At 31.1% G+C, this 18,121-nt stretch overlaps 1 protein-coding gene across 1 annotated transcript in view; it reads right to left on the bottom strand.

Moving 5' to 3' along the window:
- LOC108915245 (hydroxysteroid dehydrogenase-like protein 2) overlaps positions 1-14,529 on the bottom strand; it is a 46,414-nt gene extending 31,885 nt beyond the window's left edge. Inside the window, exon 1 of the mRNA XM_023456190.1 lies at positions 14,518-14,529. The gene's annotated coding sequence lies outside the window, so the exon portion shown is untranslated. The remainder of the gene's footprint in view (positions 1-14,517) is intronic.
- Positions 14,530-18,121: the final 3,592 nt, after the last annotated feature.

The raw sequence follows: 18,121 nt of genomic DNA, 5'->3' as shown, positions 1-18,121 counted from the left end.
TTTACAAGGAGTGGATAAATCGTTGCAAGAGGCAGGACAGTTTTAATCCGAATCATAGCCGAATATGTTCTATTCATTTTACCAGTAATGATTTTGAGAGAGACCTGAAGAATGAACTTTTAGGTTAGTACATATAACAAGTATTATAATACTGGGTTTCTTTTAATTTAATGAAAATTACTTATGTAATGTATTTTTAGGATTACCTACAAAAAAAAGAAAATGGCTGTTCCCACGATGCATTTGCCACTTCAGAGTAAAAAAATGTGTACTTTATCCAGAGAGAAGAGACTATTAATCCCTGAAAAAAAAAGCAGTTGTGCAAGAAATTTTAAAACAGAGCAACACAGAAAATATACCTGAAACTGCAGTTCCTTTTACTTCTGAAACTAATCTGGAGTTTAGTGTACTTCCTTCTGGTGATATGTCAGTGTGCTCTTCAACATGTACAGATTATGAGAATTTGTACAAAGAGCTTTCTGTGAAATATAATACTCTAATTTCAAAGTATGCAGAACTTAAACGTTCTAGTACAAGCAGAATAAAAGCGTTAAATGATCAACTGAGATATTATAAAGATAAACAGTGCCGTGCTCTGATTACAAAATCAAAAAAACCAGATCCCTCAACAGCTCTATTAAAAAAAGTTTTAACAGATAATCAAATCGCTTTGCCTATGCCTATATATTATATTTCATATTATTTCATGAATGCAAATTAAAATAAAAAATTAGTAAGGTATGAGCTTTTTTTCTGGACCTCGTTAAAATTTTTCAAAAGTATGCGGACTGCTTAAAATTACTTGCCGACCCCTGGTTTAGGTGCTTAATTCAACTGTAATAACTTTTTTAGAAGAATTTTAATAGAACTTCAAAATTTACTACCCTAAAATATATAAATCAAACAATAAACAAATNGACCTCGTTAAAAATTTTCAAAAGTATGCGGACTGCTTAAAATTACTTGCCGACCCCTGGTTTAGGTGCTTAATTCAACTGTAATAACTTTTTTAGAAGAATTTTAATAGAACTTCAAAATTTACTACCCTAAAATATATAAATCAAACAATAAACAAATGTTTAATCAAGAAGCAAATTTTAGCCTCACGCAGCGCTCCCATAGGTATAAGTCATGCTCGTGAAAGAATATACTATTTTACCGAGTGCGATTTTATCCTTTCCAATAATTAATATTTTTCCTATCAATTTTGAATATTTATCCTTACGTAATAACTTTATTGTTCATAGGTTGTACGAGCAGCGATATTCAAATGGTAGGTATGTGTATTTGTAATTCAAACAAAAGTAGTAAAACGACAATCTTTATATATTATATTTTTGGTAACTTTTTTAACTCCGTTCCCTATTCTTTATTATATCTAAAAAATATATTTCTAAATAAACGGCTACAATATTTCTCTAATCGCTGTGCAAATTAAACCACCTAAATATTCTAATATTGTAGCGACATGTCACTATTTTTAATGTCTGTTTAATTATTTGTCAATATTACTAAACATAATATGTTTTTAAGGAATAGGTTAATTTTCCTTTCAGTGTTAAAGTTCCCACTAAATTGGAGGTAACATAATGACGTCACACAACATAACCTAGTTTCGCGGACATAAGTTTGTTATTAAGCAATCCTCTTATATAAAATCCTTGCTCATCACCGTTCTTATAGCGTCAGTGTCGGCACGCACACACTTAGATCTGCACTACACAGTGATGGGAGTGGGGCGGGAGGTCCCGATTGCATTGCCGTTAACGTTAATGACGTCATGCGCGTATGGTCTTGTGGAGTGGGGTAGAGGACGTGGTCTCGGGTACGTTCCTACCACCGCTGTGTGCGACTGCGTGCTTGCGCAGTAGAATGAAGGGTGTGGTCTTATGTTCGTAAGCGGTATCACCTATACCGTTAAGTATGCTTTCAGACTTACGCAATAATGTATCATAAATTCTTCTTTTACGCCGTTGCTTGTTGTTTAGAATTAGATTTCCAATGCTTCCTGTTTCATTAGGTTCGCACAAGTATGACGGCGTCTTATAAATTAATTCAATGTCTTAGAAATTGAGTTGTTGATCATCCGTCGCCATGATCAATCTTGTCCATGTTAATTCGAGCGTGCCTTGCGCGGGCCAATATCCTTGGCAGGAAAAATGATCTAGGATGGAGCGGAGTCGAGTAGGTTTACCGCTTTTTACCCACTTCATCGCTGTAGGCCCGGACTCCTCGTAGAGGCAGGCTCTTTCCCCGTCATCCCGGACCGCCAACGCGGCCGGGTTCGATCAGTTCGTGAAGCATTCTCCTATCCTGGCAGGGCCCCGCCGGCTAGGGCCCTTCCTTCTGGCGTTATTCTTTCTTCTGGATTCGTAACCTAATTGGTATTACAAAATATATCAACACAATCAATTATTAAGTAAGTAGTTTTTAATATGTATCTAATGTATATAAGTAAAATATGATATAGAGAGTTGTATTGTAGACGAGGTAACGAGAAGGAGACATAGCGCTATGGTACGGATCCCAGCTAGTCTCCAATAAAATGTATTCTTAGTGCATCGAGTTTTTGTTCCTTTGCATTTCCTCACCGAAGAACCTGAGCCCTGACCAGCACGGACATTACATGGTGACCTTGCTAGTTCGGTGTAGAAGTTTGGCAGAGAAAACAGTAAAATGTAAAATAAGAGTTGAGAAAGTGCAGTTAAAATGGGCACCAGTCAGTCAAAGGAAGAAGTAATTATAAGCCAAGCAGGAAACAGTGTGGTTTGACTAATGCTACATTAAATGGATTATCTGTCGGACAACAGATATTGATAACAGTACTCGTACTAGAAGGACTAATAGTTGCGGTTATAGCGGTGTTCTGCTGTTTTCGAGTCAAGAAAGCACTGGAGAAGAAAATACGACGAGAAATTACTAGAAACCAAGAAGTAGTGCGTGCAGTGAGTGAGGTTTAATTGTGTGGAGGTGAGAGAGAACTAACTGCGGCTGATGAGTAAGGAATTGCAACAGATGATCCACTTATACGAACAGTTAAGGAGTTTTGAAGATAATATCAAGGAAGAACCTCAACATCGTCGAAAATCGTTAGATAGAGTACCTACAAAAATTAATGATAGAGTTAGGAAAACTAGAACATAATTTTACTGGGTTAAGAGATAAATATAATAACTTTTCTTGGAGACCTGAGGAAATTAAGCAAGTAAAGAAATATGTTAGGGCAATTGAAAGTAGTATTGTTAAGTCTCCTAATATTTTAGTAAATAGGTTAGGAGTCTAAGTCTAAGCCGTGTGAAATCGAAATTGGAGTCATTAGAGTTAGCTGAAAATAATATGGGAGAGAGGGAGAGGGAGGAATATATGGGAGAGAAATTTGATCTAAGAACGGCAGCGTCCTTATTGCCTTCCATGGACGACACTGAGGACATTACCAAACAATTAATCGATGCGATTACGTTGTACAATGGATTTTTAGATGATGCAGGAAAAAATCTTTTAATAAATTATACTTTAAAAATTAAAATAAGTCAAAATGCAAAACTTCGTCTAGAAAACCAGTATAATAGCGTTGATCAGTTGACACTTGATATGAAAAGTCGTTTGCTATTTAAAAAGTCAGCGGCAACTATGTCTACACAATTGCATAGTATGAGACAAGACAATAAAACCCTAGATGAATATGCTGAAACCGTAGAACTATTACTAAATCTAACTTTAGCCGCAACGGGAGATGATGATAATGCTGTGACAATTTTGCAAAAAGTAAATGAAAAGTTGGCAATAAATGCTTTTTCGAACGGGTTAAAAAGTAACGAACATAGAACCATTATAAAAGCGAAAAATGTTAAATAAAAAGAAAAAAATTATAGTACTGTACACAAAGAGATGTTTGCGTTAGTTTGGTCCATGAAACACTTTAGGCCATACTTGTTCGATAGAAAGTTCAAAGTTTTGACGGACCATAGGCCTCTAGTATATTTATTTAGTATGACAGATCCGTCGAGCAGATTAACGAAATTTAGACTAGCTTTAGAAGAATACGACTATGTACATTATCTGAAAGGTTCGGATAATGTTTCAGCGGATGCTTTATCTCGTGTTGTCAATGAATCTAGTGAATTAAAAGCCAGAATCACCGATCAGCGTTTGACTCAGAAGTATATATTATAAGAAATGGAGATACTATTACATTTTTACGGCATTAAAAAATTTGAAATTAAATTTATTATAGTAAGGGATTTAGAGCGTATAGACGATAAAGAATTAAAATAATTAATTCTAAACGAATTTCATACATTACCAACAGGAGGACATGCTGGTATAAATCGCATGTATAACAATATTAAAGGGAGATATTTTTGGCAAGGTCTGAACCTGGTATACAGGAGAGCTCAAAATAGTTGTAGTACTTCATAAAATTTGTTTTTCTATCGGGCTTCGTTGTGGAGTTATTCGCCCTTAAAGAAAGAAGTTTGAAAACAAATTCCAATTATAACGTCTTAAGTCGTTACCATGACAACAATGAAATTTGGGCAATTAAAGTAACTCATGATAATGTCCATTTCCATGTTTAAACTAATATTTAATATGCCTGAACTATACAGGAGCAGACGAAATTATCGATTTAAATTTGGACATCTTTGACAGCGTTGCCATATTTGACATTTTTCTTTCATAGTTCGATTTTTCTCTCAATTTGCTAAAAAAAGGTGCATATATCAACTGATATATTGTACCGTTTTTGAGAAAATCAAATTTTATTAACAACATACATGTATTGTACAAAAATGCGATATTCACATTTTTGCAAAAATCTTGCAAATTGAGATGACTGTCAACAAATATGTATAATTAGCAGTTATGTCATAAATCACTTTGACATCATTTATTGATTCAATACCATGGAGGATTTTAGCTATGAAGAATTTGCAGATATTCATCTAATGTACGAACTTGCACAATGTAATGCTTCTGAAGCTGTTCGGATGTACGCCCCGCGCTTTGCTTTTCGAATAGAATTTACATATTTGAACTGACGAAAACCCCCATGCTATTATTGGGACAAAGCACTAACAAAAATTTATCATTAATAGGTACATGGAAGGTTATACCTAATTGAAAACTACTTAGTGAGACCACATATCATTGATGACGCTTTAAATGGGGATAAATACCTACATTTACTGCAAGCACACCTTAATCCGTTATTGGAAGACGTCCCCTTAAATATTTGAAATAACATGTGGCTTATGCCCGATGTTGCACCACCCCATTTTAGCAGGGCAGCAAGGGCTTATTTAAATACTACACTTCCCGATCGATGGATCGAGGTAGTCCTTTTCCGTGACTTCCTCGGTGTCCCGATCTTAATTCTCTCCATTTTTGTCTTCGGGGCCATCTTAAAAGTCTTGTTTATCAAACTCCTATAAATAGCATGGAAGAATTATTAAATTGCAGAATTACATACGCCGACATCATTAGAAATGATCACCACATGTTATTTTGAATACAGCAGAGGTATTCCGTATTTGATAAAAAAAATACATTGAAGTTCAAGGTGTACATATCTTAGTTTCAGTTCTCTTTTTTTCTTTTAATTCTATAGAAACCAAGATTTTTACAAAAATATTAGAAGGTATCACATTTTTGATACAATAAATGTATGTTGTTAATAAAATTCGATTTTCTCAAAAACGGTACAAGATATTGACTGAAGTACGGTATACCTTTTTTTTAACACAGTGAGAGAGGAATCAAACTATGACAGAAAAATATTAAATTTGGCAACACTGTCAAAGATGTATAAATTTAAATGGATCATTTTGTCTGCTCCTGTATAATTTAGGTTTATTGAATATCAGTTTAAACTTGGAAACATGACCATGAGTTACTTTCAATTTCATTGTTGTCATGATAACGACTTAGAAGTTATAATTGGAATTTGTTTATCAAATTTCTTTTTTTGAAGACGAATAACTCCACAACGAAGCCCGATAGGAAAATTTTTTTTATGAAGCACTACAATTATTTTGAGCTCCTCTGTACATCCCTTCATTTTTGACATTACCTTTCCGTTAACTTATATAAAACTACATCTTTAATTGACTATTCCAGAATTGAATTTACTAATGAACAATTATTAGACAAAAAACACAGACATAATAAATTTCTTTCAAAAAGAAAATCTCAAATATTTACACTACCAAATAATTGAACATATATTTGAAGAAAAACCAGAATTTTTTGTTAATAAAATTAATATTGTCGCTAGTAAAACAGTAAAAAATCGCAAATATTACATCATTCTTTTACCATCAGGCCCAGATGAAATAATAGTGTCGCTCTTCATTACATTCTTTAAAGAGAAACATGTCTTCGATAGTTCAAAAATCTATTTTGTCGAAAACCACTTAGACCTACCAATTCCTGAATTATTATCTTTTATATTTTCTGATAAAGAATTAAAATTAAAAATTTGTCAAAAAGTTCAAACACCTGATAAAGATCAAATACCTATTATNGAGCGTGGGTTCGAATCCCACACCTGACATTTTTTGAAAATTGTATTTGTGGGCTATTTTATTGAAATAAAAACCAAAAATATTTTTTAAGTTTTTTATTTATTCATTGCTTTACAAAATATTTGTTCAGATTTTTGTAAACCCCATTTACAAAGAGAGCATCTAGACTGTGGTTGTGGTGGACCATCTATATGTGATGACCAATCTGGACGGTTGTAGTGCACAAAACATGGTAGCTGAACTTTCAACTCAAACATTTCTGTATAATGCATTGGAAGTATGTTCCAGGCATATAAAAGTTCCATGCGTTGGACATTTTCGATCAGATAGGGTAGTGGAAAATTTCCGAGCTCCTCTTCAGTAAAATCGTACAACGGTTTACCATTTCGGTGTTTACTTATCAAATCTTCAGTTATACATCTCGTACACCACAGCTCTTCAGGCATAATTCTCGGAAATTGGTAACAATCAGCAACAACGAAGAACAAATCGCTATATACCATATCAGGAAGGTATTTGCTTCGTGTCCTCTGTTGCATTCACTATTTATGGTGTTATTATTAGAAGTGGGGGGTTTACTATAAATCTCCAGCCAATCAGAGTCCTGTATTACACCATTACCTCTTCTTATTCGTAATTTGTAAATTGTACTATTCGTTGGTATAGAAGATTTGAACATTTCCAGATAATCATGTCTATAAGGTTTCATTCTTTTCCAATTAATGGGCCAGCTGTCATTACGCGTTCCGTTATAATCAAAGCAAATAAACACCTCTTTTGAATTATAGGGTCGCTGTATAATTAGCGAACTTTTCAAAATGGTTTGCAGAACTATTAATTGCGAAGCGTTCATTATTGTTTCTATAGACATACTGATTAATTTTGGTGGTATATAAATAATTTATATAGAATAATAAAACTATTTTATAATAATATCATTTATTAAATATTATATTAATACTAGCTTATTGGTGTCATTTCTACATCGCTTTCCTCTTGGTCATCAGATTCCCATTCACATTCAGGAATTTTATTGGCTAGATGGCTATCCAGTAAAGGTTTANAAGATATTGACTGAAGTACGGTATACCTTTTTTTTAACACAGTGAGAGAGGAATCAAACTATAACAGAAAAATATTAAATTTGGCAACACTGTCAAAGATGTATAAATTTAAATGGATCATTTTGTCTGCTCCTGTATAATTTAGGTTTATTGAATATCAGTTTAAACTTGGAAACATGACCATGAGTTACTTTCAATTTCATTGTTGTCATGATAACGACTTAGAAGTTATAATTGGAATTTGTTTATCAAATTTCTTTTTTTGAAGACGAATAACTCCACAACGAAGCCCGATAGGAAAATTTTTTTTATGAAGCACTACAATTATTTTGAGCTCCTCTGTACATCCCTTCATTTTTGACATTACCTTTCCGTTAACTTATATAAAACTACATCTTTAATTGACTATTCCAGAATTGAATTTACTAATGAACAATTATTAGACAAAAAACACAGACATAATAAATTTCTTTCAAAAAGAAAATCTCAAATATTTACACTACCAAATAATTGAACATATATTTGAAGAAAAACCAGAATTTTTTGTTAATAAAATTAATATTGTCGCTAGTAAAACAGTAAAAAATCGCAAATATTACATCATTCTTTTACCATCAGGCCCAGATGAAATAATAGTGTCGCTCTTCATTACATTCTTTAAAGAGAAACATGTCTTCGATAGTTCAAAAATCTATTTTGTCGAAAACCACTTAGACCTACCAATTCCTGAATTATTATCTTTTATATTTTCTGATAAAGAATTAAAATTAAAAATTTGTCAAAAAGTTCAAACACCTGATAAAGATCAAATACCTATTATAGATCAAAATTACTCGAGAAAAGCAAACTTACATCGTGGAATAAATAATACTATTCGAAGAATCAGAGACAAATATGATTATAATATAATAAATCTGTCAAAAAAACTAAAATCTTACGTAAAAATTTAATCAATCCCTTAGTAATAACCGAAACACCCAAAATATCCTTTGAAAGAATATATATCGACATCTTAGAAATACCAACTCAGAACTATGTTTTAACAATTAAGAATGAATTAACAAAATTTACACAAGCATACCCCATTCCAGATAAAACCGCAAAATCAACAGTACACTTTACTACTGTACTTTTAACATTATGGTATACCCCTTCGAAACCATTCCATACAACTTTTAAAATTTAATCATTAAAAATATGGTGGATAATTTTTTATTTTGTTTGTCATCTTTTTTAATTGGAATTTTGTTATAAATAGTATTAATTTGAATGAATTCTTCAATGATGATGTGTGGATACGATGATACTGAAATGAGAAACAAAACGCGATAATTTGAACAAGTTGTACGACTGGTGGCAAATTTTTGTAAAAATGAAAACGACATCTAGGAAGATATATTGGGGACCAGAAAACATAAAAATTTAAAAATTGGATTTATTAAAACGACGTTTGTGAGTAAATAAGTATATTAAAATATTGAAAATAATTATGTTTATTTAATTAAATTATAATATATTTGACTTAAATTTTTAATATCAGTTTTGTCATTAATACTACTTATACTTTTTTTTTAATATGAATCATTTCTTGAATTAGTCTTTTGTTGATTCGTTTACTAAAATTTTAGTTTGATCAAAATTAAATGAATGTTTTTTATCTTTCATATGTTTATTAAGAGCTGTTGAACAGTTTTTTGTATATTTATAACCTTTTAATCTGTTTTCTAAATTTTGTGTCGTACCTGTGTATTGACCATTGCAATCATTGCATGGAATAGAGTATACAACATGAGAATTTTTTAAGACAGGAGTTTTACTTTTCCAAAGGCATGAATAATTTTTTTAATTGGTTAAATGATTTATGAACGACAGAAATATTGTATTTGGATAAAATAAATTTATTTTTTACTGATAAACATTGTATATACAGGGCTGGAAAATCCACATGGTTCATCTGCCTTTACATGAGAGCGACAAAGTAAAGTAAAGAAATCCGTGCGATAGACAAGGATGGCTATAGTGAAGACGTTTCATAATCTGAATAGTCACCGCCCGTTTCGGGTTAGAACTATTCAGATTATGAAACGTCTTCAATGTAACCATCCTTGTCTATCGCACGGATTTCTATCACTTACTTTATCGCTCTCACGTAACGGCCGATGTACCATGGGGACTTTCCGAACATGTATATGGTAATGTAATATATTGCAAGCTAACAGAGATTCGATCAGAGACTATGGTTTCTTTCTTTCTTGATTTATTACAGAAAGTAAAAATTCTTTGTTTAATAATTTTATTAAAAAACTTGAATGGATAATTGTTATTTTGTAATATATTTTTTACTTTTTTGACGATTTTAGATCGGTAAATAGGACTGGTTAAGTGCAATGCTCTATTAATTAAACCGATAACTGCACATTTTTTGTATGTTATAGGATAATGAGAATTAAAATTTAAATATCTATCGGATGAAATAGGTTTTGTGAACCATTTAGTTAAAATTTTATTATTTGTGCGGATTAAGGTTAAATCAAGAAAGTTAATTTTGTTATTTTTTTCAATTTCAATACTAAATTGTAATTTGGGATAAAAACTGTTAAATGCATTTAAAATTGTATTGTCAATTTTATTTTCGGGAAGTGCGATAATGCAATCATTCTGTAACATCCTACATATAAAATTATATTAATATCTCGGAAACGGCTGATTTTTGGCACACAGTACCTATTACGAAAAAGTTGCATAATTCCATGTAAAATATAAATATCCCCTCAAATACAGGGTGTTCCATTTAAAAAAATACAACTTTGGTTCCAAAAACGAATCACCCAGTATAAGTCAAATTATTTTTAAAATGTGCATTTCTTGTCTCCCCACTCGAACCTATTTTGAAATATTTTGCCCCAATTATATTCTAGCCATAAATCAGCTTGCCACAGCGTTTACTCACCCTGTATATAGGGTGAGTCATTAATAATCGTACACAGCTTAATGGNATGGTACAACGTTCTTCTAAATAATCCTCACATAATTCTACCGCCTCCCCATACTCCTCAGCTAATTTTTCACAGTATTCTGGAGAAAAATAATTCCCCATTCCATAGACTGCTTCATGAGCTGTATCAAACTTGAGATTTGAGAAAGTCTGATGTAAATTTCGAACGTCACTTTCGAGATCTTTTATTTCCACTTCATTCACATATGCCATCCACATATTGTTTAGCAGTTATTCTAAAAAGCTGTACTGGTCTTGGTTGATGACACAACTGATTACAATAACTAATTATCACTCTACGTTTAAATAACCAGAAATCAGTATAACGTTTACAAATTATTTTACGACAAACAGAACACTGTTTTATCTCCACCGAACCAACCATAATAATGTTCCTAGCTAGCTTCTTGCTTGTTTTATAGCGTCTATGAGCTCTCCCTTCCATGTGAACATATTATTATTTTTGGAAATGCCAGATGTGCATTCTATTAATAGATATGATGTAATGTTTTATGTTTAGAAATGATGGCACCGGATGTGGCTATTTTTAGATATGATTCTATTTTAAAAAATGATGTCAAGCCAGATGTGTATTCTATTAATAGATACATTCTATTTTTAGAAATGATGCCTGTGGCTACTTTTAGATGATTCTATTTTTAAAATGATTTCATGCCGGATGTACTGGTCATCGACCTTGTGGTCTATGACCTGAACACTGAACTTCACATGCACATTGTGTTTGCTCTCTCATATCTCTACTACTGTGATGGTAAATTTTACCCACGTAAACCCATGTTGGAACGTGTATGATGAAAATTTGCAAATTTCGTTTTAGTAGCGGACTGAGCACCTAAGAGTTAAGCTAGTTATCAAATTTTATAAATTTACCTCAACTGGTTTCGAAGTTATTTAGAAAAAATCATCGTCAGAGTGGTCCATTTAAGTGGGTATAACTTCCTTAGGAAGTTTATATAAAGAAAAAGTAATCTTTTTTGACATAGAACACCCTGTAGAAATATTGCCCCCTAATTTCTTTCGGGACACCCTGTATACACAGATGAAGAACTAAAAGGACTCTCAATTTTATTTATTAGTATTGTCGATTTAGTGAACAAAAATCTGTTAATTGGCTAATGAAGTGAAGTATTTGTTTGCGAAATCGTTACAGTTAACCAATTTTAGGAGATTGTTCCATGAGCAAGTTTCACGTAACAGCCCTATACAATTTGATTTAAAAAAGCCTGTTACTTGGAAGTGGCCTAGTTAAAATCAATTAATTCAATAAGAAAAGAAAAACATTTTTGTGTAATAAGAATAAACGAGTTAATTTAATAAAATACATAAAAATAACACAGCCACACAGAAAAAAAAAGTTGGGTATACTTTTTATGCGACATATATTTTTTGTAGTAATTTAGCCTCCTGAACACGAATCTGGGGTCAGAATTGGCCCATCACGTCACAATTTTTTCCTAACCTCAAAAAACTGAAAAATAGTGAAAATTGATGAAAATTTACTGNGAGACTATGGTTTCTTTCTTTCTTGATTTATTACAGAAAGTAAAAATTCTTTGTTTAATAATTTCATTAAAAAACTTGAATGGATAATTGTTATTTTGTAATATATTTTTTACTTTTTTGACGATTTTAGATCGGTAAATAGGACTGGTTAAGTGCAATGCTCTATTAATTAAACCGATAACTGCACATTTTTTGTATGTTATAGGATAATGAGAATTAAAATTTAAATATCTATCGGATGAAATAGGTTTTGTGAACCATTTAGTTAAAATTTTATTATTTGTGCGGATTAAGGTTAAATCAAGAAAGTTAATTTTGTTATTTTTTTCAATTTCAATACTAAATTGTAATTTGGGATGAAAACTGTTAAATGCATTTAAAATATTGTCAATTTTATTTTCGGGAAGTGCGATAATGCAATCATTCTGTAACATCCTACATATAAAATTATATTTCGGAAACGGCTGATGTTTGGCACACAGTACCTATTACGAAAAAGTTGCATAATTCCATGTAAAATATAAATATCCACTCAAATACAGGGTGTTCCATTTAAAAAAAAATACATCTTTGGTTCCAAAAACGAATCACCCAGTATAAGTCAAATTATTTTTAAAATGTGCATTTCTTGTCTCCCCACTCGAACCTATTTTGAAATATTTTGCCCCAATTATATTCTAGCCATAAATCAGCTTGCCACAGCGTTTACTCACCCTGTATATAGAGTGAGTCATTAATAATCGTACACAGCTTAATGGCAGACTGTTAACGTCAAAATATAGCGATTTAGCCGAACATGCCTTAGTAAATTTGTAACAAGTATACCTTCTTATATTTAGAATTGAACGTAGTTCAACATTTTCCAATTAAAAACTTCAAAATTGTAAAATACTAAAAGTTGGATATATTTTTACATTGATAGGACAGTATAACTGGCGTCTCCTAGACGTGACCCCAACGCTGTTGTGCATATTCGTATTTGCCACCACAAAAAACGTAAAACTATAAATTTTCAAAACAATTGGTCCATACATACTTAAAATATAGCGAAAAATCGAAAATATTTTTTCAACTTTAACACCCTGTAGAACGAACAGGAGCAACAATTGATTAAGGCATGTTTGGCTCAATCACTATATTTTGACGTTAACAATCTGCCATTAAGCTGTGAACCATTATTAATGACTCACCCTGTATATCTATACAGATATGTTACTAATTTTAAATAAAACTAATATGTTTTAAAATAATTATTTTTGTTTTAAAAAACGAACAACAAAAATAAATAAAGATGCTAATCTGATGTATACGAAATATTTTTTCAAAATTGTTTTAGGTTTTTACAGAAAATTATGTGTTACTATTAAAGCAGTATATGCATTTAATTTGTAAATCTCAGTGTCAATGACCTCTGACATATAGGTACACAGATGAAGAACTAAATTTTATTTATTAATATTGTCGATTTGGTGAACGAAAATCTGTTAATTGGCTAATGAATGAAGTTTTTGTTTGCGAAATCTTTAGAATTAAGCAATTTTGGGAGATGAGCAAGTTTCACGTAACAGCCCTATACCTATACAATTTGATTTTAAAAATTCTATTACTTAGAAGTGGCCTAGTTAAAAACAATTAATTCAATAAGAAATTAAAAACATTGTTGTGTAATAAGAATAAACGAGTTAATTTAATAAAATACATAAAAATAATTATTAAATTCAGTAATGTTGTGGTTATTTCGAAGAAAATCGTTAACTACACTTGATTAAATTCATTATATGGACTATCTGTAAATGTCATACACAGATGATATGTCTATAATAATTCATTAGATCAAGTCTAGTTCACATTTTTCCTTCCCGTCTTTTATACGTTTAAGAAAAAAACACGTATCTTAGTGAGCATTTCAGTTTGCAGAATCACTAGCATTTCAAAATAACCTATGTAATATTATTTTCATGTACTTCACATCGCTTCAATTCCACATGACCATATACTATTATGATAGTAATAAAATATATAAATATCTGAATTTTCTGTAACTACATTTGGATATGAATTTTACAATTATTGTTTTAATTTGTTATTTGTCTTTTTTATCCGTTTTGCTCCATTGTATATCATTACAATTCTCAATGTTACAATTTCTTTGTACAGATTATTGCCTTTTATAAGTCGTAATTTTGAATAAAGCAGAAATTCTACTGAAACGTCGGCAAAGTATTCAATGAACATCAGAAATCAATATATGTCCAAATATCTCATTCTTTATTTAAGTATTAATGAATGGATAATATGCAATATGTTCCACATTCATCATAAACAATTTTTGTGTAGGTACTTATAAAATATTTATGATATTTAGTTGTTGCTACAAGAGGTAAAATAATAAAATTATATAGATACCTACCTGTTTTTGGCCAAAGAGNTGAGGTTAGGAAAAAATTGTGACGTGATGCGCCAATTCTGACCCCAGATTCGTGTTCAGGAGGCCAAATTACTACGAAAAATATATGTCGCATAAAGAGTATACCCAACTTTTTTTTTCTGTGTGGCTGTGAATTATTAAATTCAGTAATGTTGTGGTTATTTCGAAGAAAATCATCAACTACACTTGGTTAAATTCATTATTATATATGGACTATCTGTAAATGTCATACACAAATGATCTGAGAATAATAATAATTGATTAGATCAAATCTAGTTCACATTTTTCCTTCTCGTCTCTTATACGTCTACGAAAAAAACACGTAGGTATCTTGGTGAGCATTTTAGTTTGCAGAATCATTAGCATTTCAAAATAACCTATGCAATATTATTTTCATGTATTTCACATCGCTTCAATTCCACATGACCATTTACTATTATGATAGTAATAAAATAATTGAATATTTGAATTTTCTGTAATTACATTTGGATACGAATTTTACAATTATTGTTTCAATTTGTTATTTGTCTTTTTTATCCGTTATATATCATTACAATTCTCAATGTTATAATTTCTTTGTACATATTATTCCCTTTTATAACTTGTAATTTTGAATAAAGCAGAAATTCTGCTGAAACGTCGGCAAAGTATTCAATGAACATCAGAAATAAATATATGTCCAAATATCTCGTTCTTTATTTAAGCATTAATTAATGGATAATATGCAATATGTTCGGCATTCATCATAAACAATTTTTGTGTAGGTACTTATAAAATATTTATGATATTTAGTTGTTGCTAAAAGAGGTAAAATAATAAAATTATATAGATACCTGTTTTTGCCCAAAGAGCATTCACAGCAATATTAAAAGGTCGAAATTCTTCATGCATTCCTAACACACACATTGACATGCCATATTTAGCAATTGTATATGCTGTGTGATCTTTAAACCATTGTGGCTTCATACTGAGTGGTGGTGATAAATTTAGGATATGAGCATGATTACTTTTCTTCAAATATGGAAGACATTCCTTCGACCTAAATAAAAACAAATATATACAGGCTGTCTACTATAAGAGGGCTCCTCCTATGTATCTCGCTTAACACACAATGCACGTCAAAAATCTTTATATGTTTTTTTGTTGCATTTTTTGAGGCCTTGATGCTTGTAAAATAAACTTGAGATTTATGGCCAACTTTATGAGAAATCATGAAAAACCGGAAAAATACCGAAAAAATTGGACCGTCTAACTTTTTTATTTCAAGAGGCAGAGAAAACTTATTTTAATAAAATTTCATGGCAAAATTTATATCTTTCACCTGGTGTAAACAAATTTTTGAAGTATCGGATGTAATTTGCTGTGCCCTCTACGCGGGCAAAACAAAAGTCATCGAAGCAGACTATGGCTACAAAAAATTGCTTGTTTTTCCTCTTTCACGCGATATACTGCATGTTGCTTGTATCTTTTATATTTATTACATTTTTTATAATTTTGTTATAAAAATGTAAACATTTTCATGTTAACGCAGAAATTGTTGTAGACAGTTAGACGACCCTAAACTTTCGGTACTTTTTCGGTTTTTTACGATCAGTCACAACGTTGTCCATGGATCTCAAATTTGTTTTTACGAGCATAAAGGCCTCAAAAAATGCATCAAAAAATATCTAAAGATTTTTCACGTGCGTCGTATATTAAGCGAGATTCATAGTAGTGACCCTCTTATAATAGACAGCCTATATATATATATATATATATATATATAGGCTGTCTATTATAAGAGGGTCACTACTATGAATCTCGCTTAATATACGACGCACGTGAAAAATCTTTAGATATTTTTTGATGCATTTTTTGAGGCCTTTATGCTCGTAAAAACAAATTTGAGATCCATGGACAACGTTGTGACTGATCGTAAAAAACCGAAAAAGTACCGAAAGTTTAGGGTCGTCTAACTGTCTACAACAATTTCTGCGTTAACATGAAAATGTTTACATTTTTATAACAAAATTATAAAAAATGTAATAAATATAAAAGATACAAGCAACATGCAGTATATCGCGTGAAAGAGGAAAAACAAGCAATTTTTNGTGGGAATAATCTTGAACCTTTTGTTTAATATTAAAATATATTTATTTTCTTGGAAATTGGGTTCTGGTGTGATAGTCGGTTAAAAAAAGGATAAAAGGAACAGAGAAACAGCAGCAATTTCTTTCTCGACGTTTCGTTCCTGATCCGTCAAGAAAGAAATCGCTGCTGTTTCTTTTATCCTTTCTTTAACCGACTATCACACCAGAACCCAATACCCAAGAAAATAAATATTTTAATATTAAACAAAATGTTCAAAAGGTTCAAGAAGATTTCCACGTTATATACAGTGTGTCCCGTTTTTCAGGATAACACCTCTGGAAATGTGAGAAGGCTATGGCTATAGCCAATTATTTTACAAATATTCTATATTCTTATTGATATGACAAAAGCGGTGCCTGCTACAATTTTTTAAAAGGGTCGTTTTTCCAGAAAGTAGTATTAGGCATTTTTTTATTTAAAAGATAATATTACCAGGCTATTCAACACCCACTAAAATACCCATATACCAAATTTGAACGACAAATGTCTATTGAGTGTTCTTTTATGTGGTGCCAAACTTCGAAAAATCAGACAATTAAAAATTATAATAAGCAGGTCAAAGATTACCATGAAAGTGAAAATAAATACCAATCGGACAAAGAAAGAATACAGGCACTATAAATTTAATACTTTTAATTATATTAATTCCTTATTATTAATTAATTATAAAAATAATAACTTGCAAAAAATGTAATGAATTATAAATACTAATACAAAAAAATTGCAAAACGTTAATCTAAATTAAGTTTTAGTTTTCTCCACCAAACCTCCTTGCAGTCGAACATATTTTTCCAATCCTCTTCTTATATTTAAAAATAATTTACATAGCCGTTGTGGAGTAATCTCTGAACAAGCTTGTCTTATGCAATAATTCATTAGGTCATCCAAAGTCCTTAGTGTGTTTTCATAAATTTTTTGTTTTCTAAAACCCCAAAAGTATAAATCCATAGTTCGAGAAAACTAAAATTTAATTTAGATCGTTTTGTTTAACAATTTAATATTTATAATTCATGTATGACCTACATTTCTTGTACGTTAATTATTATTTTTACTATAGCCGCAATTAAAAGTGTTAAATTTATATTGTCTACATTTTTTCTTTGCCCGATTGGCACCTGTTTTCACTTACATGGCAATCTTTGACCTGCTTATTATAATTTTTAGTTGTCTGATTGTTCGAAGTTTGGCACCCCATAAATAAAACACTCAAAAGACATTTGTTGTTCAAATTTGGTATGTGGGTATTTTGATGGGTGTTGAATAGCCTGGTAATATTATCTTTTTGATAAAAAAATGGCTAATACCACTTTCTGGAAAAACGACCCATTTAGAAAATCGTAGTAGGCCAGGCTTTTGTTACATCAATAAAATGATTAGTAGAATATAACCTCCCTTCAGGGTACTACTTGAAAAAAAATTGGCTTGAGGAAAGTTCACAGCCTTCTCACATTTCCAG

This window comes from Anoplophora glabripennis, unplaced genomic scaffold (genome assembly GCF_000390285.2).
Source record: "Anoplophora glabripennis isolate ALB-LARVAE unplaced genomic scaffold, Agla_2.0 scaffold1249, whole genome shotgun sequence".
In the NCBI taxonomy this organism is placed as follows: domain Eukaryota; kingdom Metazoa; phylum Arthropoda; class Insecta; order Coleoptera; family Cerambycidae; genus Anoplophora; species Anoplophora glabripennis.
This window is presented reverse-complemented; position numbering and strand designations above follow the sequence as displayed.